The sequence below is a fragment of the Phyllostomus discolor genome, chromosome 3 (assembly GCF_004126475.2).
Source record: "Phyllostomus discolor isolate MPI-MPIP mPhyDis1 chromosome 3, mPhyDis1.pri.v3, whole genome shotgun sequence".
In the NCBI taxonomy this organism is placed as follows: Eukaryota; Metazoa; Chordata; class Mammalia; order Chiroptera; family Phyllostomidae; genus Phyllostomus; species Phyllostomus discolor.
Genome location: NC_040905.2, coordinates 161,285,560 through 161,313,332, shown reverse-complemented (window position 1 = coordinate 161,313,332; position 27,773 = coordinate 161,285,560). Strand labels below are relative to the sequence as shown.

Sequence of the window (27,773 nt, the reverse complement as noted above, 5' to 3'; positions counted from 1 at the left end):
GTGTGGGTCCTTTAAGAGAAACTGCTTGGGACTGCAGCAGTTTCTTCCAACTCAATCCCAGCTGGTTTTTGCAGCCAGAAGTTATGGGAACTTGTCTTTCTGGAGGCACTGGAACGCTGGACTGGGGGGGTGTGTTTGGGGCTGGGGCTTCTTGCTCCTGAGATATTCCTTCCAAATTTTTATCCACCACACATGGATGTAGGACCAACTGACTCTGCATCTCCATCCCTGCTAATGGTCTGGATGGATGTGGTTTCTTTAATTCTGTAGTTGTCAGACCTCCATTCAGTGATTCTGAGTGTAGGTTGTTCTATAGTTTAGTTGTAATTTTGATGTGGTTGTGTGAGGAGGTAAGCTGTGTTAATCTATCTGCCATCTTGACTGACTTATTTTATTGAATTTTTACTAAATTATTATTTTCTTGTACTTTGTGTTCAATTTGCTTTATATTCACTAGGTTGGAAGCTTAGATTATTAATTTAATTTAATATTTTAAATAAAGGCACATTGAACTCTAAGGTTTTTTCTAAACACTGCTAGCTGTATCCCATAACTTTGTTTTTTTGAGCAGTTTTAGGTTACAATAAAAGTGAGAAAGGTATATGGATTTCCCTACACATGCATAGCTTCCCCCCATCAGCAAGATCACTAATCAGAATGGTATATATATATATATATTTTTTTTTTTTTTTCTTACCAAGGACAACTTGCATTGACACATTGTAATCACCCCATTGGGTCACAACCTCGGACCAAATTGTACCCTCTGAACAAGTTCTGGGAGCAGGGAATGCAAATGGAATGCATATTCCAAATCATAGGGCAGGGGATGGGGGTGCCTCCAATTATGGGGGTCCAGCTCTCAGATCAAAAAGGTAGTTATGTCTTCCTAATGACCTTCCCCACCCACCCAGAGTTCGTAGTTTACCTGAGTTTACTCTTGGTGTTGTATGTTCAGTGGCTTTGGGATATTGAAGTAACTGGGAAATGTTAATGACATATATTCATCATTGTAATATACAGAATACTTTTTTTGCCCTAAAAATTCTCCGTTACCTTACTGTTCATCTCCTCCCATTCCATAACTTTTGATATATTTGAATTTTGGTTTTGGCTCAGTTTTTAAACTTAAAAAAAACCATTTCTTTGAATCATGATTTATTTAGAAATGTGTGGTTTAATTTCCAAATATTTGAGAATATCCCCAAATCTTTGTTACTGATTTTTAACTTCATTCCATGTAGCTGGGGAATATACAGGGCTGGCAGAAGTAATGTCTGCTTGAGTATGGTTGGTAGGGTAATAATATGGGTGTAATAATTTATAGTTTTAATTTAAACATTCACCTAAAATGTCATATGGTGTGCTTGAGTATATTATTATGTTATAGAATTATGTACTTATGATTTTGTAATAAAAGATTTTGTAATAAATAAGGGATGTTATTTGTGTTGGACCCTGTATTTTAAAATATTTTCTTTGAGATTTTAAACATCTGTTTTATGGGTTAGTGTGTCATTTGTGTTAGAAAATTTTTATGGGTACTTGTAAAGCAGGGGTGTCAAACTCATTTTTACTGTGGGCCACATCAGCCCCGTGGTTGCCTTCAAAGGGCCAAATGTAATTTTAGGACTGTATAAATGTAACTAATCCTGAACAGTTAAGTGAGAGCTTGGTGCTGCTGCGGGGTAGAAACAAGGTACCAGGCCCGATAAAACTGAGGGCCGGATGGAGGGCCGGATTCGGCCGTGGACTTTGTGTTTGCCACCTGTGTTGTAAAGAATATGCATTCTGCTATTTGCAGTGTTCTCTAAATGTTAGGTTAAACTGGTTGACCTGACCAACTCTTCTATATCCTTGCTAATGTGCAGTCTAGTTTTAGCAGTTAGTTATCGGGCATGGAGATTGAAATTGTGAGCTCTGTTGGTGAATTGTCCGTTTCCTGTTTCAGTTTTGTCAGTTTTTGCTTTATGTATTTTGGGACTACATTGTTGGGTTTGTATATATTTGTAATGGTTACATGTTTCTTTTGTATTGATACATTAATTAATATGAAATGTTTCTGTTTCTCATTTTTTTTCTTAAAGTATGTTCTTTATGTTATTACCAGTATAGTTCTCTTACGGTTATCACTTGTGCGACGTACCTTTTTTTCATCCTTTTACTTTCACACTACTTACATCTTTGAATCTGAAGTGTGTCTTACATAGACAGCTTATATTTAGATCTTGTTTTTTGTTGTTACTGTTTTTAAATATCTAGTCTGGTAATCCCTGTTTGATTGGAGTGTTTAGTCCACACACATGCAATGTGATTATTGATGTGGTTGGTTTTACATTAGCTGTTTTGCTATTTGCTTTCTGTTTCTTTTATGTTGTTTATCTGTTATTTCTTTAATTAATTTGGTTGCTTAATTGTATTTTCAGAGTTACCTGTATTTTTTGGACTATAAGATGCATCCCCCCACTGAGGAATAATGCTTGCTAATGGTGCTGTTGAGTTCTGTTTACATTTATATTAATGAAATATTATGTTATCTATGTTATGAAATATTTACCACGTTTTTTGCTTCAAAGTTTTTTTCCTGTTTTCCTCCTCTAAAACTGAGGTGTGTCTTATAGCCCCCCAAATATGGTACTTTACTAAGAGTTGCTCTAGCAGTTATAATACGGATTTCATTATAGTACACTTCAGGTTGAAACTGACTTCATTCTAGTAAAACAGCAATTTTTTCAGCCCCCTTCTTTTTACTTTGATGTTTTCAATGTGGTAAAATATATATAAGATTTAACTTTTTACTAATTTTTACACGTGCAGTTCTATGGCACATTATTGTGCAACTATTACCACTGGAAAGAGAAAGAAACATTGATCTGTTGCTGCCCTTGAGCTCGCTGACTGGCAGATCAAACCCGCAACCTAGGTCGATTGGGAACCTTTCAGTGTTTGGGGCTGCACTTCAACCAACTGAGCCACCTGGCCAGGGCTGAGTCCCTGCTTTTGATGCCTTTGTGTGTGTCCCCCACAGTGGAATTGCTGGATCATATGGTAATTCTGTGTTTAATTTTTTGAGAAGTTGCTATTTTTTTTAGAAATCATAATATCCTTTTTGACAGTGGTTGTACCATTTTTACATTCCCACCAGCAATACTCAAGGGTTCCAACTTCTCCACATTCTTGCCAACACCTACCTATTCTTTGCTTTTAAAAATTTTCCTCCCCTGGCTGGAGTAGCTCAGTGGATGGAGCACAGGCTGGGAACCAAAGTGTCCCAGGTTTGATTCCCAGCCAGGGTACATTCCTGGGTTGCAGGCCATAACCCCCAGCAACCACACATTGATGTTTCTCTCTCTCTCTCTCTATCTCCCTCCCTTCCCTCTCTAAAAATAAATAAATAAATAAATCTTAAAAAAAATTTTTTTCCTTTTTATGATAGCCATCCTGATGGGTAGGTGCAAAGCGTTACCTCATTGTGGTTTTGATTTGCATTTCCGTAATGAGAAGTGATACTGAGTAACCTCTTAATGTGCTTATTGGCCATTTGTATATCTTCAGTTTCCTTGCCCATTTTTAAATTACGTTGTATGTCTTTTTGTTATTGAGTTGTAGTTCTGTTTTCTGAATATATATGATTTGCAAATATTTTCTCATTATGTGGATTACCTTTTCATTCTGTTGAAGTATCCTCTGATACCCCAAAGTTTTTAATTTTAAGGAAGTTCCGCTTAACTATTTTTTCCTTTGTTGCTTGTGTTTTGGTACCTTACCCAAGAAATCATTGCTAAATCTAGTGTCTTGAAGTTTTTGTTTTGTGTTTTCTCCTAAGAATTTTATAGTTTTAGTTGTTACATTTATGCCTGTGATCTATTTTAATTTTTTCACATGGTACAAGTGTCGAAATTTATATATTTTTCTTCGCTATCCAATTTTCCTAGTGCTGTTTGTTGAAAAGAGTATTCTTTTCCCTGTTGGGTGGTCTTGGTGCCATTGTTGAAAAACACTTAATCGCATATGCAAGTAGTTTTTATACCACATGGCACTGTGTTGATTACTGTAGCATTGTAGTAAGTTTTGAAATCAGAAAGTATGAGACCTCCAATTATTGCCCTTTTCAAGATTATTTTTGGCTATTTGGGGTCCCTTGAGATTCTGTATTAATTTTAAGGTGAACTTTCACATTTTGGCTAATAAAAAAATATGTGAGGATTTTTGTTAGGGATTGCATTGAATCTGCAGTTTGCCTTTGGTAGTATGGACATCTTAATATTTTTATGTAATCCATGAATACAGTGTGTCTTTTTATCTGTATCTTCTTTAATTTATTTCAGTATCATTTTGCAGTTTTCAGTGTACATGATTTTCACTTTCTTTGATTAAGCTTAATCCTAAGTATTTTATCCTTTTTGATACTGTTAATAAAATTGTTTCTTTAATTTCACTTTTTGATATTTATTATTACAAAGAAATGTAACTGATTTTTGTGTTGGTACTGTATCCTGTAACTGTGCTAAATTCATAATTGTTAACAGTTTGTGTGGAGTCTATAGGGTTTTCTACATATGAGATGTTAACAGAGAACAGAGATAATTTTACTTTTTCTTTTCCGTCTTGGATACCTTTTATTTATTTTTGTTGCTAATGGTTCTGGCTCAGACTGTCAGTACTATTTTGCATGGAAGTGATGAAAACATCCTTGTGTGTTTCTGACTTTAGAGAGAAAAAGCTTTTTAGTTATTTACTTTTGAGTATGATTTTGGCTAAGGTTTTAGTTATATTGAGGTATTTTTTGACATGGAAAAGTTCTTGAAATTTGTCAAATTTTCTGAATCAACTGATAATGGTCACGTGGTATTTTTCCTTCATTCTGTTAATTTGGTGTATTACATTGATTGATTGTCATGTGTTGAACCATTCTTGCATTTCAGAATAAATCCCACTGGTTATTATTTATAATCCTTTTAATATGCTATTGATTTTTATTGAGGAGTTTTGCAGTTGTAGTCATCAGGGTTATTGACCTGTAGTCTTCTTTTCTTGTAGGGTTGTTATCTGGCTTTGGTATCAGGGTAATAATGTCAGCCTCAGAATGAGTTAGTGTTCTCCCTCAATTTCTTGGAAGAGTTTGAGAAGGACTGATATTATTTTTCTTAAAATGTTTGGTAGAGCTCACAGTGAAACCATATAGTCTTGGGCTTTTCCTTGTTGGGCATTTTTTTTGTTACTAATTGAGCCTTTTACTAGTTCAAGTTTATTCATATTTTCTATTCAGGCTTCAGAGTTTGTTAGCTGTGTATTTTTTAGGTATTTGTCCATTTTATCTAGGTTATCCAGTTTGTTAGTGTACAGCTGTTCGTAGTACTCTTATCATCCTTTTTTATTTTTTAATTTTTGGAGGGGTTTCAAAATTTTCATTAAAAATTCACAAAATACAAGTTAAAGCAGCCAGATATTTTGTGAGTAATCTTGCAACTTACAAAAATCAAATATTACAAATGCTTATGGATTTTTATTTATAGTAATTCCCTTAGCATTTTGTTTCTACATCTATCAGAGCCTTGCACTGTGTCCCACTTGAATTATTTTCTTAACAATTTCTCTCATTAAAACCTAATACATTTGAAATTGCTGTACCATAGCTTTAATCCAGTGATACTTATTTATATTTTAAAAAAGAGAAATCTGTTTTGCATACAAATACATAAAATAAAATAGCCTTATTTTGATTTTGGAAAGAAATGCAGCTTTTTAGTTTGCATGGAGCTAAAGCAGGGGACCTGCTTCTTTCCAGTTGCAAAAAAGTGGTATTTGCAAAAGTCCACTAGGTGCTGAGAAACTTTCCTCTTCATTAGTGTGAGGAGTTCTGTGAACTCTATTGAGAGCCGAATTTTCTCAGCATCTCACACAAATCTTGAATGTACCAAGAACCATTTACAGTTTCCCGATGAGAATAATAACCATCAATAGAGTAACACATGAAGAAGTCTGCTGTAGCAGACAGTGTGTAAACTGAGACCACACCCATCTCCCTGATGTTGGGCCTCCAATTTATCTGTGGGGTGATCCACAACGTTGAAAGGAATAGCTGGCACATCATACTGGTTTCCCCAACATGGCCTGAATGATAAATATCTTGGGTTTTCCATCCAGGCTCTGACACTTTTCTCGTTTGAACAAGTCAGTCAATGTCTGAATTTGAATTTTGGTATCATATGTGTAAATGTGATTGCTTTCACTGTGACTCAGGAAAACACATAAAAAGCAGTTGGCATCTACATGGCTAGAGGTTGATACCTCATTGATTTTGAGAAGTAGTTCTTCTGCTTTAAGATGTTAAGGCATTTCACTTCAAATCCTAGATATGACAACCTGTGCATAAGATTGTTTCTGTCTGCATTGGTGCCCTGCCTTTCTGGCAGTGTTAAGTACCTCACACGATTGAAGATTAAAGCAAGTCCTCTCCTCTTGTGGACTCAATGTGCTTTTCTGTTGGATCACACATTTCACTCTTATAGAAGGCATCTGTTTCTGTTATATTTAGATCCTCACCTGCAAAGCAAGCCTCTTGGGGCCCAGGTAATGAGCTCATTGAGGCCAGAGGCAGCGTGCATACCCGGGGGGTCTCCGCTTCCTCTCAGTTTTATTTTTGTAAATTCAGTAGTGATGTCCCCCTTTTCATTTCCTTTCAGTTGAGTCTTTTTTCTTAGTCTACTTAAAGATTTCTCAGTTTTGTTGACCCTTTTGAAGAATTGACTCTTGGTTTCTTTGATTTTTTTCTTTATTGTTTTTCTACTCTTTATCTCTGTTCTCATCTTTATTATCTTTCTTTTAGCTTTGGATTAATTTGTTATCCTTTTTGTATTTTGATAAGATGTAAAGTAAGATTGATTTTACCTCTTTTTTAATGTAAGAATTTATAGTTGTAAGTTTCCTACTTTGCACTTCCTTTGTTGCATTTCTTGCATTTTGGTATGTTGCGCTTTCATTTTCATTTGTCTCAGATATTTTCTGATTTCCTTTGTGATTTTTTTCTTTCTGATTGGTTATTTTTAAAATGGGTTGTTTAATTTCCAATATTTGTGAGTTTTCCAGTTTTCCTTTTGCTTTTGATCTTTAGTTTCATTCCATTGTGATCAGAAGAAACACTTTGGATATATATATGTAAACTTTTAAGTTTATCAAGACTTGCTCTGTGGCCTGACTTATGGTCTGTGTGGAGAATATTCCACATACACTTGGCAAAAATGTGTATTCTGTTGTATGGAGTCATCTGTACGTGTATATTAGCTCTAATTATAGTGTTATTCAAGCCATTTTCATATTCATTTTGTATTTGAATGTTTTGTTCTCCAGCCTTTTCTTTGAGATATTGTTGGGTATATTACATGTATATATCATTATAGTGTATTGTCTTTTTAAACAAAGATAAAAGGAGAAAAGATAAAAATGTTTATTTAGTTTTTACATTTATCCATTTATTTGCCATTTCTTGTACTCTGGGTTTTGTCCTTTAGATTTGAGTTAACCATCCATGTCAGTAGTCCCCAAAACTCCCCCCTGGTTCAATGATTTGCTAAGAAGAATCACAGGACTCAATTTATAGGTGTACTTATATTTGTTATTTATTTATTTATTTATTTTTAGAGAGAGGAGAAGGGAGGGAGAAGGTGAGGGAGAGAAACTTTGATCAGTTGCCTCTCAGTAAGCACCCTGACTGAGGACCAAACCCTCAACCTAGGCAGTTTCCCTGACCAGAAATCTAACCGGCGACCTTTTGATTTGAAGGACGACGCCCAGCCAACTGAGCTACACCAGTCAGGGCCTTATGTTTATGATTTGTTACCAAAAAAAGTATACAAAGCAAGTATTTCAAAGGCTCATTGGTGAAAATTGGAAGGAACCAGGTGCAAGCTACCCTCTTTCAGTGTAGTCATATAGGTTATGTTTACTTTCTCCAGCATTGAATTGTGACAACATATATGCAACATTGTCTACCATGTAAGCTTATTATAGACTCAGTCCTCAAGGTTTTTATTGGGTGTGCTCTGCTTAGCACATATGTATGTATAGATGTGAACAAAAACCATCTCCATGTCCTTTCATGCTGTAACTTTTAACCAACCTCACTGTCCTGAGTAAGCCTTCTAGTTAATGAATATATGTGTTCCTTAAAATGTAACCATAAATAGTTTTGTTAGTAATAGCCAGGATGACTCAGATGAATATCAAACTGGTGATAGTATAGATCACCAGGAGGTGTGGTGTTAGAGCTGCTGCATTCTTTGTCCTGTCAATCATTAGTACCTGAGTTATACTATTGGAAAAAAAAAAGATGCAGTAAAAGGAATCTTTAGCATAGAAAATTTGCGCAAAACTGCTGGGCCATCTGCTCTGGTCCAATCTTCCCTAAGTAAATTACCCTATAATTCTGTTATATTTGATGGAGTTGCCTGCCTGCTTGGTTTTTCAGTCTGAAGATACCTTCTTGTTAACGGTGGTCATTACACTTTTGCCCCTCTGTCAGACAACATACTAAAAATTCCACACTGCCTGTTTCAACATAAGCCATGTGATTTGTACGAAAAGTTTAGGCATACTTAACTGATTTGATCAATTAAGGAATGGTTGGAACCCTCCCAAAATCTAAATTCCCAGATGCCAGCCAAGGACCAGCCTTGCAGGCAGACTCTTTTTAGTGTAGCCTTCTCAGGCCTGTTTCATTAACTCTTTTCTGCATACCATTTGATGTCATTTCCTTTCTTTTTCTGAGGGATTTCTTTTAGTATTTTCTTGTAATGCAAGTTTGCCAGCAACAAATTCGCAGTCTCTTTAGCTAGAAATGTTTTGCTCTGCCTACAGTTTTGAAGAACAGTTCTATTGGCTACAAAATTAATGGTTGACAGTTTTTCTATGTCACCATTTAAATATGTCATTTTATGGCTTTCTCGCCTTCACTGTTTCTGATAAAAAGTCAGCCATTAATTATATTTTTTTGTTCTTTTGTGTGTAATCAGTCATTTTACTTTTGCTCTTACAGCATTTTCCTATTGTTGGCTTTTAGCAGTTTGTGCATAGTGTATGTATGTGTTTATCCCACTTGGGTTTTTCAAGCATTCTGAATCTGGGGCTTAATGTCTTGCACCAAATTTGGGGTATCTGCAGCTATTTTTTCCTTCAAATATTTTTTTATTCTATGTTGTCTACTGGAACTCCCCATTATAAACATATTGGTGCACTTGATATCCTACAGGTATTCTTCTACTTTGGTCCTTTTTCTCTGTTTTTTAGACTGAATAACTACTGAATTATTTTCATGGTTTTAGATTCTTTTGACATCTCAAATGTGTTGTTGAGCATATATAATGAAGTTTCTATATTGTTATACTTTTAAACTCTGTACTTCTCTTTATTGCTTTTACTTTTTTGAGATTCCCACATGTTGAGGCATTATTGTCATATTTTTCTTTGATTCTTTAAACATACTTTCCTATGTTCTTTTTTTTCCAACCAAATGCAATTTAAGGAGGAAGAAAACCTATATCATTGCTCTTTCTTTTCTTTTTTTAAGTATATTTTATTGATTTTGCTATGAAAGTTGTCCCAATATTTTCCCCCTTTGCCCCCCTTCACCCAGTACCTCCCTTCCCTCCAGCAATCCCTGTGCTTAGTTTATGCCCATGGGTCTTGCATGTAAATTCTTTGGCTTCTCTATTTCCTTTGCTTTTCTTAGCTTTCTCCTGTCTAGTTTGTTCCTACCAATTATGCTTCTTAATCTCTGTACCATTTCTCCATTCTCCCCCTTCCCCCTGCCAGCTGATAACTATCCAGATGATCTCCGTATCTGTGATTCTGATTCTGTTTCTGTTCTGGGTGTTCTCTTAGGTGGTTTTTTTTTTGTTTGTTTGTTTTTAAGATTCAGTTATTGATAGTTGGGAACCTGTTGCCTTTTTAATGTTCATAGTTTTGATTTTTTTTCCTTAAATAACTGCCTTTACCATTTCCTGTAATAATAGCTTGGTGGTGATAAACTCCTTTTGCTTTTACCTTGTCTGGGAAGTACTTTATCTGCCCTCCCATTCTAAGGGATAACTTTGCTAGATAGAGTAATCTAGGTTGTAGGTCCTTGCTTTTCATCATTTTGAATGCTTCTTGCCAGTCCCTTCTTGCCTGTAAAGTTTCTTTTGAGAAATCAGCTGACAGTCTAATCGGAACTCCTTTGTAGGTAACTATGTTTTCTCTTGCTGCTTTTAACATTTTCTCTTTATCTTTAACCTTTGGCATTTTAATTTAATTGTGATGTGTCTTGATGTAGTCCTCCTTGGGTCCAACCTGTTTGGGATTCCCTGTGCTTCCTGGGCTTGTATGTTTATTTCCTTTACCATATTAGGGAAATTTTCTTTTATTGTTTTTTCAAATACGTTTTTAATTTCTTGCTTTTCCTCTTTTCCTTCTGGCATCCACATGATTTGGATGTTGGCATGTTTGGAGATATCCCAGAGTTTCCTCAGCCTACCCTTGTTTTTTTTGAATTCTTGTTTCTTCTTTTTATTCTGGTTGAATGTTTATCTCTTCCTTATGTTCTAAATCATTGGTTTAAATCCTGGCTTCCTTCCCTTCTATGTTGGTTTCCTGTGGATTATTCTTTATTTCACTTAGTGTGACCTTCATTTATTCCTTTTTTTTTTTTTTTTGCCATACTCAAGGAGTTCTCTGAGTATCCTGATCACCAGTGTTTTGACCCTGCTTCTCATAGGTTGGCTAGCACCATTTCACTTAGTTCTTTTTCTGGGGTTTTGTTCTCTTGTTTCATTTGGGCTATATTTCTTTATCTCCTCTTGGCAGCCTCCTTCTGTTTATTTCTGTGTATTAGGTAGAGCTGCTTTGACTCCCTGTCTTTATAGTGTGGCCTATTGTAAAAAAGTGCACCTGTTAAGTTGTATGGGGCAGCAGAGGCTTTAGGTCCAGGAAGTCAAACTCATTTTCACTGGGGGCCACATCAGCCTCATGGTTGCCTTCAAAGGGCTGAATGTAATTTCAACTCCTTAACAGTTAAGGAGTAGTTACATTTATACAGTCCTAAAATTATTTAGGTCCTTTGAAGGCAACCATGAGGCTGATGTAGCCCCCAGTGATAACGTGTTTGATACCCCTTCTTTAGGTAATCACCAGGGAGGGGCAGCGCGATTCACTGCTTTGTGGCTGTGTCGGGAGGTCTCCAAGAGGGGACAGTGCTGCTGCCTGGCTTCTGGTGATTCACCTGGGGCTTGGCCAGTTTCCAGTCACTTCACCCGCTTTCTGTGTGCAAGTGGCACCTTTCCAGCTGTTGCCCTGGTGGTGAATCCCAGAGTAGGTGGGTTTGTGTACACGTGAGACTGTGCAGGCCCTTTAAGCTGTGAAAATCAGGCAGTTTCTTCTGCTACGGCAGCCTCCTCAGGTTTTTTACAGCCAGAGGTAACCATCATCTATCTTCCTGGTCCTGGAACCTTGGGCTTTGTTGTCTGGTCTGGGACTGGTATCGCTTCCTAGGTATCCTTTCCATTCACTTGGGTTCCATTGCCATGTTTCTTCATCACTCTGCCTCTCTGTGACTCCACCCTTCCTGCCCATCTAGATGAATGTGTCTTCTTTAAATCCTTGGCTGTCGGACTTCATACAGGTTGATTTTTTGACAGTTCTGTGTATTACAAATTTTGAGATCTGGCTGTAATTCTGTGGTTGCGTGAGAAGGCCAAGCCTGTCTGTCTATACCTCCATCTTGACCTGAAGTCCTCCCCTTAGTTTCTTAAAAATATATTTGTTGTGGTTGTTTTGAGTTCATCTGCTGCCTGGGTCCACTCAGAGATACTTTTTTCCTTCAGTCTGGGTTGTACTTTCTAGTTTCTGTGTTTTTTAGTTTTTTATTTATAAACGGGAATTTTATTTTCTAACCAAAACCACCTTTATTTTAGTCTTCAAAGAGCAAACTGTTTTTTTCCAACATAGTCATGATTAACGTATAATAATGGCATTTACAACAGTACTCCCATTTAACAGGAAACTTAGTTTCATAGATCCAGACATTGAAATGTTCAAAAATGACTTACATATTTTTGCCATTATAAGACAAAACAGAGTCTAGCATAAGGCAAGGGAAATCCATTCATACTTCAGGTCCTTCTACTCCTCCAGGAACCAGTATTGTTATATTATTTCCATTTAGCAAAATTTGGTGAAATTTAGTAATTCTTCTTCCTTCTGGCATGATTTCAAAAGTCATCAAATCCTGGAACCATGCCACCAATTTCCTAACTTCATCACAGTGTGGATTCTTGATCCTATATACTCATCCACCAGCTTTAGAGGCAATAGCTATAGCAGGTTAGTAAGTAGTGTTAGCAGCCATCAATGTTGGGATGGCAAGGTTTTTGATAACTTTAGATAATTTTTATAATGGCTCCTGAGTCTGTTTTTTTTTTTCCCCTGAGGGTTGTTGATGAGTTTTTAAAAGTATTTTTTAGTAACTTTCATGGAATTAATCTGCAAAATTTATCTTCCCTGCAGTATGCAACCACTGAGTTTGACATCTCTGCTTATTTTATCTTGTTTTATTTTTATCATGGCTTCCTGGGGGTTGCCTCTATGTTTGCATAGTGAGTGTTCAGAGGTTTTGGTCAAACATCCTGAGCCAGTGAGGCACCCATTCTCTGCTGATTGGTCAGTTTGTGGGTTAGATTGTGCATGCAAAGTTCAGGACGTTTTTATATCTGTTCCAGCTTTTACCAGAAGGTTCCTGCAGGACCTTTCTGGGACTCCTTGTAAACAGTCTCCCAGTGAGCCAGTGATACGTGGGGAGCTTGGCCTTTCTTTGCCTTATCTTTGCGTGTGTACAATCCTCCCTGTCAGACAGGAACGAGTGGAGAATGAGTGGCTTGGGTCTCCCAGGGTTTTTCCTGTTTATGAGTATTGTCTCCCAGCGAGCCAAGAAAGTGTAGCAAGCTTTTCAATTCCCTCGCTGATTTCCAGGATCTCCCTGTTAAATTTCTGGCTGGTTGAGAGATGTGCTCCTTGTCCAAAGGAGGTCTGCAACTTCTGTTAGCAGCATTGCTATCTTTCCCTATTTTGTTTTCTAAAGAGTTTGCTATTTTTACTGACTGCTCCATATCAAAGCAGCCCACTTCTAGCTGCAAAGCTGCTGATTTTTCACTAACAGCTCCATCCCAGTGGCTCTATTGCCTACCTTGTTTGGGGGAGGTAATGGGCATGGTCTCAGTAAAAATATCATTTATTTCCACTGTACTAAAACTAAAGTTTAGTTTTTCATGAATATAAGGTTCTTAGTTTGTTGTTTGCCTTTGGTCAGTTTACAAATATTTGTCTTGACTTTTTAGTTTAGTTTTGTGGTTGTTTTTGGGGGATAGGATTTGTAAACCTCTTTACTCTGCCATTTTTGGAAGTCCTTGTGATTTAACTTTTGCTAGGCAATCATAGTTTTCCTGTCTTAGTGGGATAAAATGGGTCAAATTAATTACTTGTGTCATAATTTTCAGTTATACATTTAGAAGAAATGTATATGTAAGGAAGAGATTCCTTAGGTTATCTCTTCAGACCTATAAAATTTTTTATGTAATTGCTGCTGTCTTGTCCTTTGGGAAACTGAGCTGTTTGGTTCCTTTGTGTGTGTGTGTCAGGTGGCAGGTAGGTGGTAGGGAGACAATATATTTGAAGTTTGGTTATTTATAGTACAATATTCAGTCATTGTTGTTAGGTCTCATTTGTTTGCCATTGCCAGAATCATTACCACTTCCTTTCCATCATCAGCATCTCTTATTTTTGAAGCACAAGGGTGATACAATTTTTGTTCACTATTCAGTCATGTGAAATATAAATCCCATTGACCTTAAAAAAAAAAAAAAAACTTAAACCTGGCTGGCGTAGCTCAGTGGATTGAGCGCGGGCTGGGAACCAAAGTGTCCCAGGTTCAATTCCCAGCCAGGGTACATTCCTGGGTTGTAGGCCATAACCCCCAGCAACCGCACATTGATGTTTCTCTCTCCCTCCCTTCCTTCCCTAAAAATAAATAAATAAAATCTTAGGGGGCAAAAAAAAACTTAAAGCAAATACAGACTAACAAGTTATGAGTTCCTATTATGTTAGTCCCTTTTAAAGTTTTTTTATATAACTTATTTCATATAATCCTTACAGTAACTTTGGTAGATTGGTCTTAATTCTATTTCCTAGTAGGAAAAGGGAGACTCAAAATAATTTTATGATAGGAGAAATTATTTAGTAAGTAGCGGAGCTGAGGATCCTTACAGAAACTTTGGGAGATTGGCCTTAATTCTGTTTCCACATAGGAAAAGTGAGACTTGAAGTAATTGGTAGGAGAAATTATTTAATAAGTAGTGGAGCTGAGATTCAAATCCACATTTAATGCTAAACCTTATTTTGTAGAGATTGTTCCATGCCATTTCTCATATAAACTAGAAACAATAAAACTTAAAACAATCTGCTTGAAAGATATCTTAGCAATAGCTGGCTTTTAAAAAACATATTCATACAGTTATATTCTCATTAAATATTGTTTAATAAATGCATTCTTGCCCTGGCCTGTGTGTCTCAGTAGGTTGGAGTGTTGTCCCGTAACCAAAAGGTTGCAGGTTTGATTCCTGGCCAGGGCACATGCCTAGGTTGCGGGTTTGGTCCCGGGTCCAGCCGAGTATGGGAGGCAACCAATCAGTGCTTCTCTCTCACATTGATGTCTCTTTCCCTCCCTTCCTCTCTCTCTAAGAAATCAATGAAAAAAATGTCCTTGGGTAAGGATTAAAAAATAACAATAAAATAAATGATCATTAAATTCCAACCACAGTGCTTAGAACCTTTTAGTATATTATGTCATTTAAATGAAATGATACTGTGAAGTGTAATGGTTTTCTTTCCATTACAAACATTTCCTTTTCATTGAGATGTTAAGACAGGTGATGGGTAAGTCTAGGCTTTGCCATTATTAAGTTGAACACAGGGGAAACATGAAACTGCATTGGGAAGATGGTATATGGGAAGAATAAAATTCTTTCAACAGGGATGTATATTTCAAACTGGAATAATGTGTACTACTCAGTATATTTATTTACTTATTTTTATTGATTTGAGAGAGAGAGAGAAGCATTGCTTTGTTGTTCTGCCCATTTATGCATTAATTGGTTGCCGCTTGTGTGTGTCCTGATGAGAGATTGAACCCACAACCTTGGTGCAGCAGGACAATGCTGTAACCAGGTGAGCTATCCAGTCAGGGCCTATTTAGTATAATTTAAAAATGTTTATTATTTTTCTGGACCAGGAAAATCAGGTAGTCTTCTCTAAGTTAATCTTTCAGTTAACTGACTGTTTAAGTCAACTTAGAAACTTAGCCAGTTTTTACAAAACTCTTTCTGAAGCCAAATTATATGCCCCTTGTGGTACACGCTTCCCTTGCTAGCAGGGGTGTTCTAGGAATCCATGTGTATCAGTGTATCAGCTGGCGTTGTTGTGAGAGGTTGGTTCAACTTCTGTAAATTTCCTTTGAAGACTCTTTCAGCGTGTTTGCCATTTTTTGATGGGTGGTTTACAAGTGCACCTGCCCACACCAGGCTGAGTGTTCAGCAGTTTTTGATTAAAAATCCCATGACTGCTAAGCCCTATCTTCCCTATTTACCTAATACTGACCTGAGTGACTTTTGTTTGTTTCCCTGGATGAAAAAAGTTCCCAAAGGGAAACGTTTTGCTGATGCAGAAGAGGTGAAATGAAAAATGGCAGAAGCACTAAAAAGCATCAAAATCAGTGAGTTCAAAAACTGTTTTGAGCAGTGGAAAAAACGTCTTGATAGGAGTACTGCATCAAATAAAGAATATTTTGAAGGTGACTGAAGTTAACACATGTAAGAATAGATACACAATTTTTTAATAAATAAATTCCAGGTCTTTTTGGGTCCCCCCTGTATTTTTTTTTTATGTAGCATGTAAAGAATGATTAATACTGAAGATTGTAAGCCATTATAGTACATGAAACTTAGAGTATTCATTATTAATATCATGGTGTGCTATTGAGGTATGTTGTCTTCTGACCCACAGTTGACACTTAACTATGTGGTAGGAAATTAAGATAAATTATAGGGACTGCTTACCTTGAGCTCTACATAGAATTTGTATGTAGAAATTTCCACTTCTGATTATGCCCAATTGCTTGTCTAAAGGGACCATTACAGACATACCTCCGAGATATTGTGGGTTCAGTTCTGCACCCCTGAAATAAAGCGAATATTACTGGTGTAGCTCAGTGGATTGAGCGTGGGCTGCGAACCAAAGCATCACAGGTTCAATTCCCAGTCAGGGTACATTCCTGGGTTGCGGGCCACAGCCCCCAGCAACTGCACATTGATGTTTCTCTCTCTCTCTTTCCTTTCCCTCTCTAAAAATAAATAAAATCTTTTAAAAAAGTGAATATTACAATAAAGTGAGTCACATGAATTTTCCTCCTAGACATATAAATGTATTTACAATATCTACTGTAGTCCATTAAATGTGCAGTAGTGTTACATCTTTAAAAATGTACACACCTTAGTTAAAAATACTTTATTGCTATAAAATGCTTACCATCAGCTGAGATCCTTTAATGAGTTACAGTCTTTTTGCTTGTACAGGATCTTGCCTTCAGTTTTTGGGTGGGGGAGAATATCTGTGAAGTGCAATAAAGTGAAGCACAGTAAAGCCAAGTGCAATAAAATGAGGTATGCTTATTTGTACTGGTTTCTCTACTTCATCAAATACGTTGTTTGCTTATGTAGGAAAATACAACCAATCACTTTATATATTTTCTTCATAAAGTTTTATAAAAAATTTAAAACATACAGAACACCTGGATACTAACCACTCAGGGTTAATTTTCAATAGATTGCTTTGTCATTAATTGCTTATACATGTGTATATATGTATGTATGTTATATATACATAAATATGTATACATAAATATATACATATACACATAATATTTATGTGTGTATATTTGTGGAAACTATTTGAAAGTTTCATACATCAAGATACGTCACTGGCACCTAAATACTTCAGTGTGTATCTTCTAAAAATGACATTCACATACATTGCCATGCTATGAAAATTGATACTTACCCAATACCTCCTAATAAGGAGTTTGATTTGTAAGCTTCCCCAGTATTCCCCAAATTACTTGCATAGTGCTTTTTCTTATTTTAAAACAGAGATTTGCTCAAGGTTCATGCATTCCATTGGGTTGTTAGTTATATTTTATTAGTCTCTTAACCTAGAACATTTTCCCCTCCTCCTCTCTCTCTGTTACATAGATGTATTTCATTTTTAATGGATTAAGTTGCTTTCCTTGCAACTCATTACCACACTGTGGTTTGTCTAGTTGTTAATGTTTTCTTGAATCTTCTATATTTCTTATAAACTGGAAGTTATGTTTGAAGGCTTGATTACAGTTAAACATACATACTGTGAATACTTTATGAATCATGTTGTATTCATGATGTTAACTTTAAAGGTGTTTTCATTCAAGAACACTTGTTAAATGAGGTAATATTTCACAGGAAAACAATATTAACATGGTGGGGGGAAAAAGTTTGATTTCAAGAGCTTGAAAATGGGGTTTATATATTACTCATTTCATATAGGAGAGAAAGAAAATAGCCAAAGTTGATTGGTATATCCTCTTCCTATGCATCAAGTTGATCATCTCACTTTAATATCAGTCACAGTCATTAGCTGTTACCCTTAAGAAAAAGAGCATTTTAGAAATGGAGGAATGTTTGAAGCATGAGCTCATTATTACTGATGCCTTATCAACCGGGGGAAATGCATGTTACTGATAAAAGTACCCTGTATCTACTTTGAAAACAATCCATAGTGGATTGCCAACAATTAACCAGAATATCTTTCTTGAAAGTCATCTAAAATATATTAGTAATCTTACCTGCCTTTGTAAACAAAACTCAGTATGTATGTATTCTTAAATGATGGTTTACTTACTTTTTGGATGTAAAATTTATGTACAGTGAAATGTTGATCTCAAATTGGTTTTTACAAGTGTATATAATTATATAACCACTATTCCAATCAAGACTTAGGGTATTTCATCACTCCAGAAAGTCTTGTGTGCCTACTTCCAATTAGTCTGCTGTCCTTTTCCCCCCATCTGGTCGTTTGCCTTGGTCCAAGTCCTGTCCTGCCAGAGAGTTTAGCAGATCTTGTCTTCAATTATTAAGCCTTACATAGCATGAAGTGATATGTTGCTGGTGTCTTATGTAGGAATTCTGAATAAGTTATTTCAAAGAAGTAGTTCAGAGTTTTGTTTTATAGTATTTTTAATTTAATTTATTTGGGTGACATTGGTTAACAAAATTACACAGGTTTCAGATGTACCATTCTGTAACACATCACCTGTATGTTGTATTCTGTGTTTATCACCCCAGGTCAAGTCTCCTTTCATAGCCATTTATCTGCTCCCTTTCCCTCTGGTAATCACCATACTGTTGTCTGTGTCTATGAGGGGTTTTTTTTCCATCTTAATCCTTTCACCTTTCTTTTATACTATTTTTAATTATGTGATCCTAAAACATTAAAACTGCAACAGATAATCTTTAGGATTTATTGAGTGCCAGGCACTCTGCCAAATGATGTATTATTTATTTAATCTTTGTAGCAGTGGGATCCAGTCTGACAGGTTCTCTTGTTATAAATATTCAGAAACTGGAGAAATTAAATTGTTTGTCCAAGCTCACAAAACTAGTAAATGACAGCTAGTATTTTAACCTTACATTCAGACTTTAGAGCCTATATTCCTCTTAACCACTACATTATTTTATACACACATAGATTAGACTTTTTTTAAGTTGGCCAGGGAACCTAATCAACTTATAATGAATTTTCCTGTAGAAACAAAAGAACTCCAGCAGTCAACTTAAAAATTCAGGTAGTAGAACCTCTTTAAAGTTGGTGACTCCAGTTTAAAAAACAGGCAATGATTTTGAATAGGTATTTCTCCAGAGATGATGTACAGATGGACAATAAGCACATGAAAAGGTGTTCAACATGAATTAGTCATTAGGGACATGTAAATTAAAATCACTATATACCACTTCACACTTGCTAGAATGGCAACAATAAAAAGACAATAGCAAGAGTTAGCAAAGATGTAGAGAAATTAGAACCCTCATGAACTGCTGGTGAGAATGTAAAATAATATAGCCACTGTGAAGAATAGTTTGACAGTTCCTCAAGTTAAACATAGCTGTTTTACTCTAGGAAGATACCCAAAAGAATTGATAACAGGTGTTCAAACAGAAATTTGTACACATATGTCCATAACAGCACTTTCCACCATAGCCAGAAAGTGGAAATACCCCAAATGGCAGCAGGTGAATGGATAAACACAAAGTTGTATATCCATACAAAAGAATGTTCACTCATAAAAGGAATGAAATATTGATACATTCTGCAACATGGATGACCTTTAAAACATTATGCTAAGTGAAAGAAGCCAGAGATAAAAGGCCACCTACCATATATATTCTGTTTACATAAACTCTTCAGAGTAGGTGAATTATATGCAGGGTGGGGGACAAAAGTAGGCTTATAGTTTGTATGGAAAAAGAATACAAAGATAATAGCAGATAAAACCTCTGTTTCATGTACTCACAACTGTAAACCTACTTTGTTCCACCTTGTGTTTAGAGTTAGAAAGTAGTTCCATTGGTTGTAGGAGCTGGGAGAAGGAGAGAATAGAGAATGACTGCTAATAGATACAGTTTCTTATTGGAATGATAAAATACTCGTAGTGGTGATTATTGTACAACTTTGTGAATATACTAAAAATTAATAGATTATACACTATAAAAATTTTAAATAGGCTTTTAAAAATTGATATTTAGTTTATCAGATATAATATATATACAAAACTATATGACAATTGTAGAATAGAATTTCCTGAAGACTGGTATAAGGAAATCTTGATACTATGTGATAATCTAGGGGAAAGATGAATTGTTTAACCCAATAAGCTTGGGAAATAATAATACATATTTTATTCTATTAAAGATTTATAGCGTATCTTAGCCCACTGAAGATTTCCCAAATGTCTGTAATGAAGAAACTCATTCAACTTTAACACAGTATTTTTGAAGATAAATTGGTCTCCAGCCCTTTAAATTAAGTAAATAATCACCAGTTCTGTAGAGCTTACTTTGGTATATCCAGTATGGAAACCACCAGGCACATGTTATTAAAATTTTTAATTTATTAAGAATCAAGTAAAAGAAAATCAGTTTCTTACACTGGCCACATTTCAAGTGCTCAGTAGTCACATATGATTAGTATGTACTATATGCTAGTTCAGATAAAAAACATTTTTTTCATTGCAGAAAGTTTGATTGGACAGCCTTAGTATAGACATATAGTATGACATACAATCATAAGATATTTTCATTTACTCTTAGTACTCTACTTCTCATTATTATGGAGCATTTACAAAGAGAGAGTGTTGAGTGTTGATGCATGCTCCCCCCATAAAGATATGTTGAAATTCCAACCCCTAGTACAGGAATGTGCTGTTATTTGGAAATAGGGTCTTTATGAAGGTCATCAACTTAAAATAAGGTCATTAGATTAGGCCCTAATTCAGTATGACATTACTGTTATCAACAGGGGGAATTTCTGTTTTCTGTATTTCCATGCCTTATAAGGAAATACCTAATAGACTTTTTTAGGTGTACATGTATTTAAAAAGAGAAGTAGAGCTGTAATGAGTAAAATTTCCTTCTAGAAAAGATTGTTTTTTAGGTTTGATAGTTAACTGAGAACCTTTAAACATGGGATTTCTGCTATATACAGAGTCAAAGTGCTATTTATTAACATCTGTGCAAGATGTTCGTCACTAGACATGAGACTGAAAACTGATGGTTGTCTGCTTCACATAAAAAGTTTAGCAGTTTCATAAGCCCACATTACTGTACAATATTCTTTTATTTTAATTTGGGTCCAGAGCAAAAACCTCAGATTCAGTATGTTTTCTGACTTCCAAATTAGAGGTTATTCATTTTTAGAAGTGAAAAGTTTATAAAATAGATAAATATTGGAATATTTAGAGTGAAAAATTAGTAAACATACTGTGGTTTTAAATTACTGATTAAATATTGTCACTCCGTTTAACTATTTACCTTTTTTACTTCAGTAAGGAAGTTGTTACTGCTGATTATAACAATAGAAACCAGTTTTTAAATTTTTTTATTTTAATTGTTGTTCAAGTACAGTTTTCTGCCTTTTACTCCCATCCCAGCCCACATGCCCAGCACTCCCCACCTCCCTCCCATTTCCACCCCCTCCTTGTTATTGTCCATGTGTCCTTTATACTCGTTCCTGTAAACCCTTCCCCATTTCCGCTGAAATTCCCTCCCCTCTCCCCTCTGCTCACTGTCAGCCTGTTCTCTATCTCAGTGTCTTTGGTTATATTTTCCTTGTTTGTTTGTTTTGTTGATTAGGTTCCTGTTAAAGGTGAGATCATATGGTATTTGTCTTTCACCGCCTGGCTTATTTCACTTAGCAATAATGCTTTCTAGTTCCATCCATGCTGTTGCAAAGGGTAGGAGCTCCTTTCTTTCTGCTGCATAAAATTCCATTGTGTAAATGTACCATAGTTTTTTGATCCATTCATTTACTAATGGGCTTCTAGGTTGCTTCCAACACTTGGCTATTGTAAATTGTGCTGCTATGAACATTGGGATGCATAGGTTCTTTTGGATTGGTGTTTCAGGGTTCTTAGTATATAATCCTAGCAGTGGAATTGCTGGGTCAAAAGGCAGATCTATTTTTAGTTTTCTGAGAAAATTCTGTACTGTTTTCCATAGTGTTTGTACCAGTCTGCAATCCCACCAACAGTGCACTAGGTTTCCCTTTTCTCCATAACCTCTCCAACATTTGCTGTTTGTTGCTTTGTTTATGGTGGCCATTCTGACTGGTGTGAAGTGGTATCTCATTGTGGTTTTAACTTGGATCTCTCTGATAGCTAGTGATACGGAGCATCTTTTCATGTGTCTCTGGATCCTCTGTATGTCCGCCTTGGAAAAGTGTCTGTTCAAGTCCTTTACCGATTTTTAAATTGGGGTGCTTGTCGTCTTAGAGTGGAGTTGTGTGAGTTCTTTATATATTTTGGAGATTAAGCCCTTGTCTAAAGTATTGTTGGCAAATATGTTTTCCCACACAGTTGGTTCTCTTTTTATTTTAATACTGTTTTTTTTTTAGCTGTGCAGAAGCTTTTTATTTTGATGAGGTCCCATTTGTTTATTCTTTCCTTTATGCCCCTTGCTCTAGGGGACATATCAGTGAAAATGTTGCTGCATGAAATATGACATTTTCCTGCCTATGTTCTCCTCTAGGCCTTTAATGGTGTCACAGCTTATATTTAAATCTTTTATCCACCTTGAATTTATTTTTGTGTATAGTGTAAGTTGGTGCTCAAGTTTCATTTTTTTGCATGTAGCTGTCCAACCCTCCCAACACCATTTGTTTAAGAGGCTATTTTATGTTTCTCCATTTTATGTTTCTGCCCCCTTTGTCAAATATTAATTGACCATAGAGACTTGGGGTTATTTCTGGGCTCTCTGTTCTGTTCCATTGGTCCATGTGCCTGTTTTTAAGCCAGTACCAGGTTGTTTTGATTACAGTGGCCTTGTAATACAGTTTGATGTCAAGTATTGTGATCCCTCCTACTTTGCTCGTCTTTCTCAAAATTGCAGCAGATAATTCAGGGTCGTTTATGGTTCCATATACTTTTTTGAAGTATTTGTTCTATGTGAAATATGCCATTGGTAGTCAACAAAGTATTGGCAGACCACATCCAACAATACATTAAAAAGATCATACACCATGACCAAGTGGGATTCCCTGCAGGGATGCAAGGATGGTACAATATTCACAAATCAATAAATGTAATACATCACATAAACAAAGGCAAAGACAAAAATCACATGATCATATCAATAGATGCAGAAAAAGCATTTGATAAAGTACAGTACCCATTTATGATAAAAACACTCAGCAAAGTGGGAATAGAGGGAGCATTCCTCAACATAATAAAGGCCACCCACCATATATATGAGAGACCTACAGCCAACATCATACTCAATGGCAAAAACTAAAATCTTTTCCACTAAGATCAGGAACGAGACAAGGTTGTCCACTTTCACCACTTCTATTCAATATAGTATTGGAAGTTTTAGCCACAGTGATCAGATAAGAAAAGGAAATAAAAGGCATCCAAATCGGAAAGGAGTAAACAAAACTGTCATTGTTTACAGATGGCATGATAGTGTACATAGAAAATCATATAGACTCTGCAAAAAACTGCTCAACCTAATAAATGAATTTGGCAAAACAGTGGGATCCAAAGTCAATATCCAGAAATCAAAGACATTTTTTATACCAACAATGAAACAGGAATAGCAGAAATCAAGAAAAAAAATCCCATATGATATAGCAACAAGAAAAATAAAATACCTAGGAATAAACCTAACCAAGGAGGTAAAAGACCTGTACACAGAAAACTATACAACACTGAAGAAAGAAATCAAGTAGGACACAAACAAATGGAAACATATACTGTGTTCATGGATCGGAAAAATTAACATCATCAAAATGTCCATACTACCCAAAGCAATTTATAGATTCACTGCAATACCTATTAAAGTACCAATGGCATTATTTCACAGAAATAGAAACCTATTTTAAAAGTTCTCTTTCTGATTGAATTGGTTAATGTTGTCTCCTTGGTCATTAACATTAAAAACAATCTTTTTTTTTTTTTTAAATTTACTGATTTTTAGGGAGGGAGAGAAGGAGAGAAAGAGAAACTAATTTGCTGTTTCTCTTATTTATACATTCATTGATTGACTCTTTTATATACCGTGATCAGGGATGGAACCTGCAACCTTGGTATATTGAAACTAAGCTCCAACTAACTGTACCAGGCCAGAAAAAAACAATCTTTCAAATAGGAAAATAATATAAAAATTATAAAAAAATAAATGTAAAACAATTTGCCTTGTATCTATATATTCATGTATTTTAGTTGCTAAGCAAATTACAACTGTTTTGTTTTTTTTGTCTTTCTGTCCCTGTCTTCTGTCAGAGTTGAGGTTTCTCTTCTAGGCTTTCACAAGATTCTAAATAGTTCTGCCTAAGTGTTTTTCTTTAATGAATTCTTTAGAAAACCATCCAAAATAGTTTGTTGTAACCTTTATAAACAGCTTTCCAAAGATATAATTGACAGAATGTAAATTATACATGTATACAAAATAAATTTGATTAGATATGACATGTATACATGTATCAAATCATCACTGTAATCATGATAATGAACCCGTGACCCCTGAGGTTTCCTCCTGCCTTTTTGTAGTTATTTCCCCCTGACCTTGGATCTCTAGGCACTCATCTGCTTGCTTTCACCCATCATAAATTGATGTACATTTTCTAGAATTTTATGTAAATGGAATCATATAGCATGTTCTTATTTTTTGTTCTGCATCTTTCACTTAGCATAATTATAAAGAAGAAATTAAGGTGGTACAGTATTATTAACGAAAGTACAGATCTCATTGAGTTTTTCTAGTGATCTTTTTTTTTGGTCTAGTTACTTCTTAGTCTCTTGCATTCTGTAACAGTTCTTTTGTTTTTCCTTGTCTTTTATGATCTTGATCCTTTTCAAGAGTACTGATCAGTTATTTTGTAGAATTTATCAGTTTGGGTTTATTTGATTTTCTCATGAATGGAATAAGCTTATGGATTTGGTAAAAAAATACCACAAAATGTTGTGTCCTTAGTGTGTTATATCAAATAGTTTATGATGTTTGCTTATATTGTTATTGGTGATAATTTACCTTGGTTACTTGGTGGGCTGGTGTCTGGCAGGTTTCTCTACTGTGAAGTTACTATCTTTTCTTGGTAATTAAAGGGTGACCTGGGGGCGGGGTGGTATACTGTACATACTCTGTTTTTCCTGAAACTTGCTCACTGATTTCAGTGTCCAACACTTGATCTTGTCTGCAGCTGTTACATGGTGTTCACCTAATGATTCTCTGTCCCTTTTTCTTCTACATTAATTGAAATTTAATGTGAGAGAGAGATGTTCCTTTCATTCATTCAGTTATTTATATCAGTATGGTTTTATAGATACTTATATGCTAAAAATCCAATATTGTAATTGTTTTGTTTGATTTTTCTACTTTTAAAAATTGACAGTTTATTTCCTTTCTGAGTTTTAAAGATTCGTTGTATGTTCTTGATAACACATCATTAATGTGGATACATGTATTTCTGTTTTTAGTAGTGTCTTTTGAAGAGAAATATTTGATTTTCATGAGGACCAATTTATTAATTGAAGTTTTTCTTTGGGAAAATGAATTTTAATGTCTTATCTGTGAAGTCTTTGCCTATCCTTAGGCCACAAAAGAATTTCTCCTATATTCCTGAACTTTCATGGATCAGATTTTATACAAAGGTCTAAAATACCTTGTGAATTAATATTTTCAAAAGGCACAAAGTATGGATCAAAGTTCTTTTTCTTCATATAGCTAGCCACTTGTTTCAGAATCATTTGTTGGAAAGTGATCCTCCCTCCACTGAATTGACTTTCACTTCTCTATTTGTGGACTGCAGTCTGTCTGTCTTTTGCCAATACCACTTTCTTTATTACTATAACTTTGTATTGGGTTGGCCAAAATGTCCATGTGGTTTTTTTCATACAAAAAAGAAAAACACCATATTTTTAATTTCACTAGTAACTTTATTGATTTGGATAGTATGAGTGCGTCGGCTACCTCCTGCATGGTATAACATTGATTGTTCTCAGTTAATGTCTCAGTTTGATTGCCATGAACTTCAACTGGTCTGAGCGACCACAGAGCATCATCCAGCAATAAATCTCCAGCATGAAACCTCACAAACCACTTTTGACAGTTTGATCAGTCACAGCACCTTCTCCTTACACTGTACAAATCTTTTCTTGCATTTCAGTTGTGTTTTTATCTGTCTTGAAATAATAAAGCACAATGTGCCAAAAAATGTTACCTATTTTCTTCCATCTTCAATATTAAAATGGCTACACAAAAATTCACCAATTTTGATGTGCTTTTTTAAATGCATGGCGATATGACAGCTGTCACAATACAACCTAACAACATTGCTTCTGATGACAGTAAGGACAACTAGGTGCTTACTAGAGCCATCTTAAGGAAAACAAATGAACTTTTTGGCTAACCCAATAATAGCTCTTAAAGTCAGGTAGTGTAAAGTCCTCTAATGAAGTTGTTTTAAAAAGTTGTTTTGCTATTCTAATTTCCCTTTCAGATTTGGGTTTCTTTTCCATATTGTTAAAATAAATCCCCAGTGGTTTCCCCAATTATATTTTTCTTGTCTTTATAAGTTGCAAATATTTTTAAGGAAAGTACCACAACTTTATTGATAATATTACAACTAAGCTTTAAGAAACTACCCTGTGTCAAGTTTTGGTGTAATAGTAAAGAATATTTACCATTGTTTTAAAAGTCCAGCTATAAATTTGTGTAAGACTGGAGTTTCTTCATATACTTCAATTAAAACAGCATGTCATAAAAGACAATGTTGAAGTATAGGTCTGAGAATCAACTTTATAGTCTTTTATACAGTGATTTGTGAAATAGTTTCACTGTCTCTTTTTCTTTTTTGTTTTAGTACTAGAGTTAATTTAAAAATATATTATTTATGTTAACATACAAAAGGCTTTTTCTAAGTTTTATTTTATTGTGATACACTTAACATGAAATTTTGCTCTTTTTAAAAGTATTTTCAAGTATTTTACCATTTCACTTTTGTTTTGGATTTTTTGGGTTTTTTTTTTAAAGATTTTATTTATTTATTTTTAGAGAGGGAAGGGAGGGAGATAGAGAGAGAAAGAGAGAGAGAAACATCAATGTGCGGTTGCTGGGGGTTATGGCCTGCAACCCAGGCATGTACCCTGGCTGGGAATTGAACCTGGGACACTTTGGTTCCCAGCCCGCGCTCAATCCACTGAGCTATGCCAGCCAGGCCATTTCACTTTTTGATACTATGAATTTGGCTGTTTCAGATACCTCAAATAAGTGGAATCATGTATTATTTCTTCTGTGTAAATGACTTATTTTACTTAGTGAAATGTAAATGTCCGCAAGATTTCTCCTTGTGGCTGCATATCGCAGGACTTCTTTCTTTTTTAAAGCTGAATAGTAAGTGTTCTATTGTATGGACACACCACATAAACTTTATCCATTTACCTGGAAATGTACATTTGAGTGGTTGCCATATCTTGGTGGTTGTGAATAGCACTGTAATGAATATACGAGTGCTAATATCTCTTCCAGATACTTACTTGAATTCTTCAGATGAATGTTCAGAAGGAGGATTACTGGATTGTATGGTAGTTCTATTTTCAATTTTTTGAGTAACCTCTGTTTTCCATATTGACTGCACTGTTATATTTCCAGCAGCAGTGTGCAGGTGTTGCAGTGTCTTCACATCCTCACCAACACGTGTTGTTTTTTGAATTTTGATAATAGTCATCCTGATAGGTGTGAGGTGACATCTTATTGTGGTTTTGATTTCCATTTCCATGGTGATTAGTGATATTGAACATTTTTTTCGTATATCTGTCAGCCATTTGTATATCTGGAGAAAATTCTATTTGTGATCAGTCTTTTTTTTTAATCCTCACCCAAGGATATGTTTAT

The 27,773-nt window shown here is 35.3% G+C and overlaps 1 protein-coding gene and 1 pseudogene across 2 annotated transcripts in view; one reads left to right on the top strand and one right to left on the bottom strand.

The window, feature by feature from the left end:
* Nucleotides 1-27,773, top strand: part of RIC1 (RIC1 homolog, RAB6A GEF complex partner 1) — a 127,978-nt gene that overhangs the window by 11,456 nt on the left and 88,749 nt on the right. The gene's annotated exons all lie outside the window — the stretch shown is intronic.
* Nucleotides 4,633-8,917, bottom strand: LOC118499676 (annotated as a pseudogene).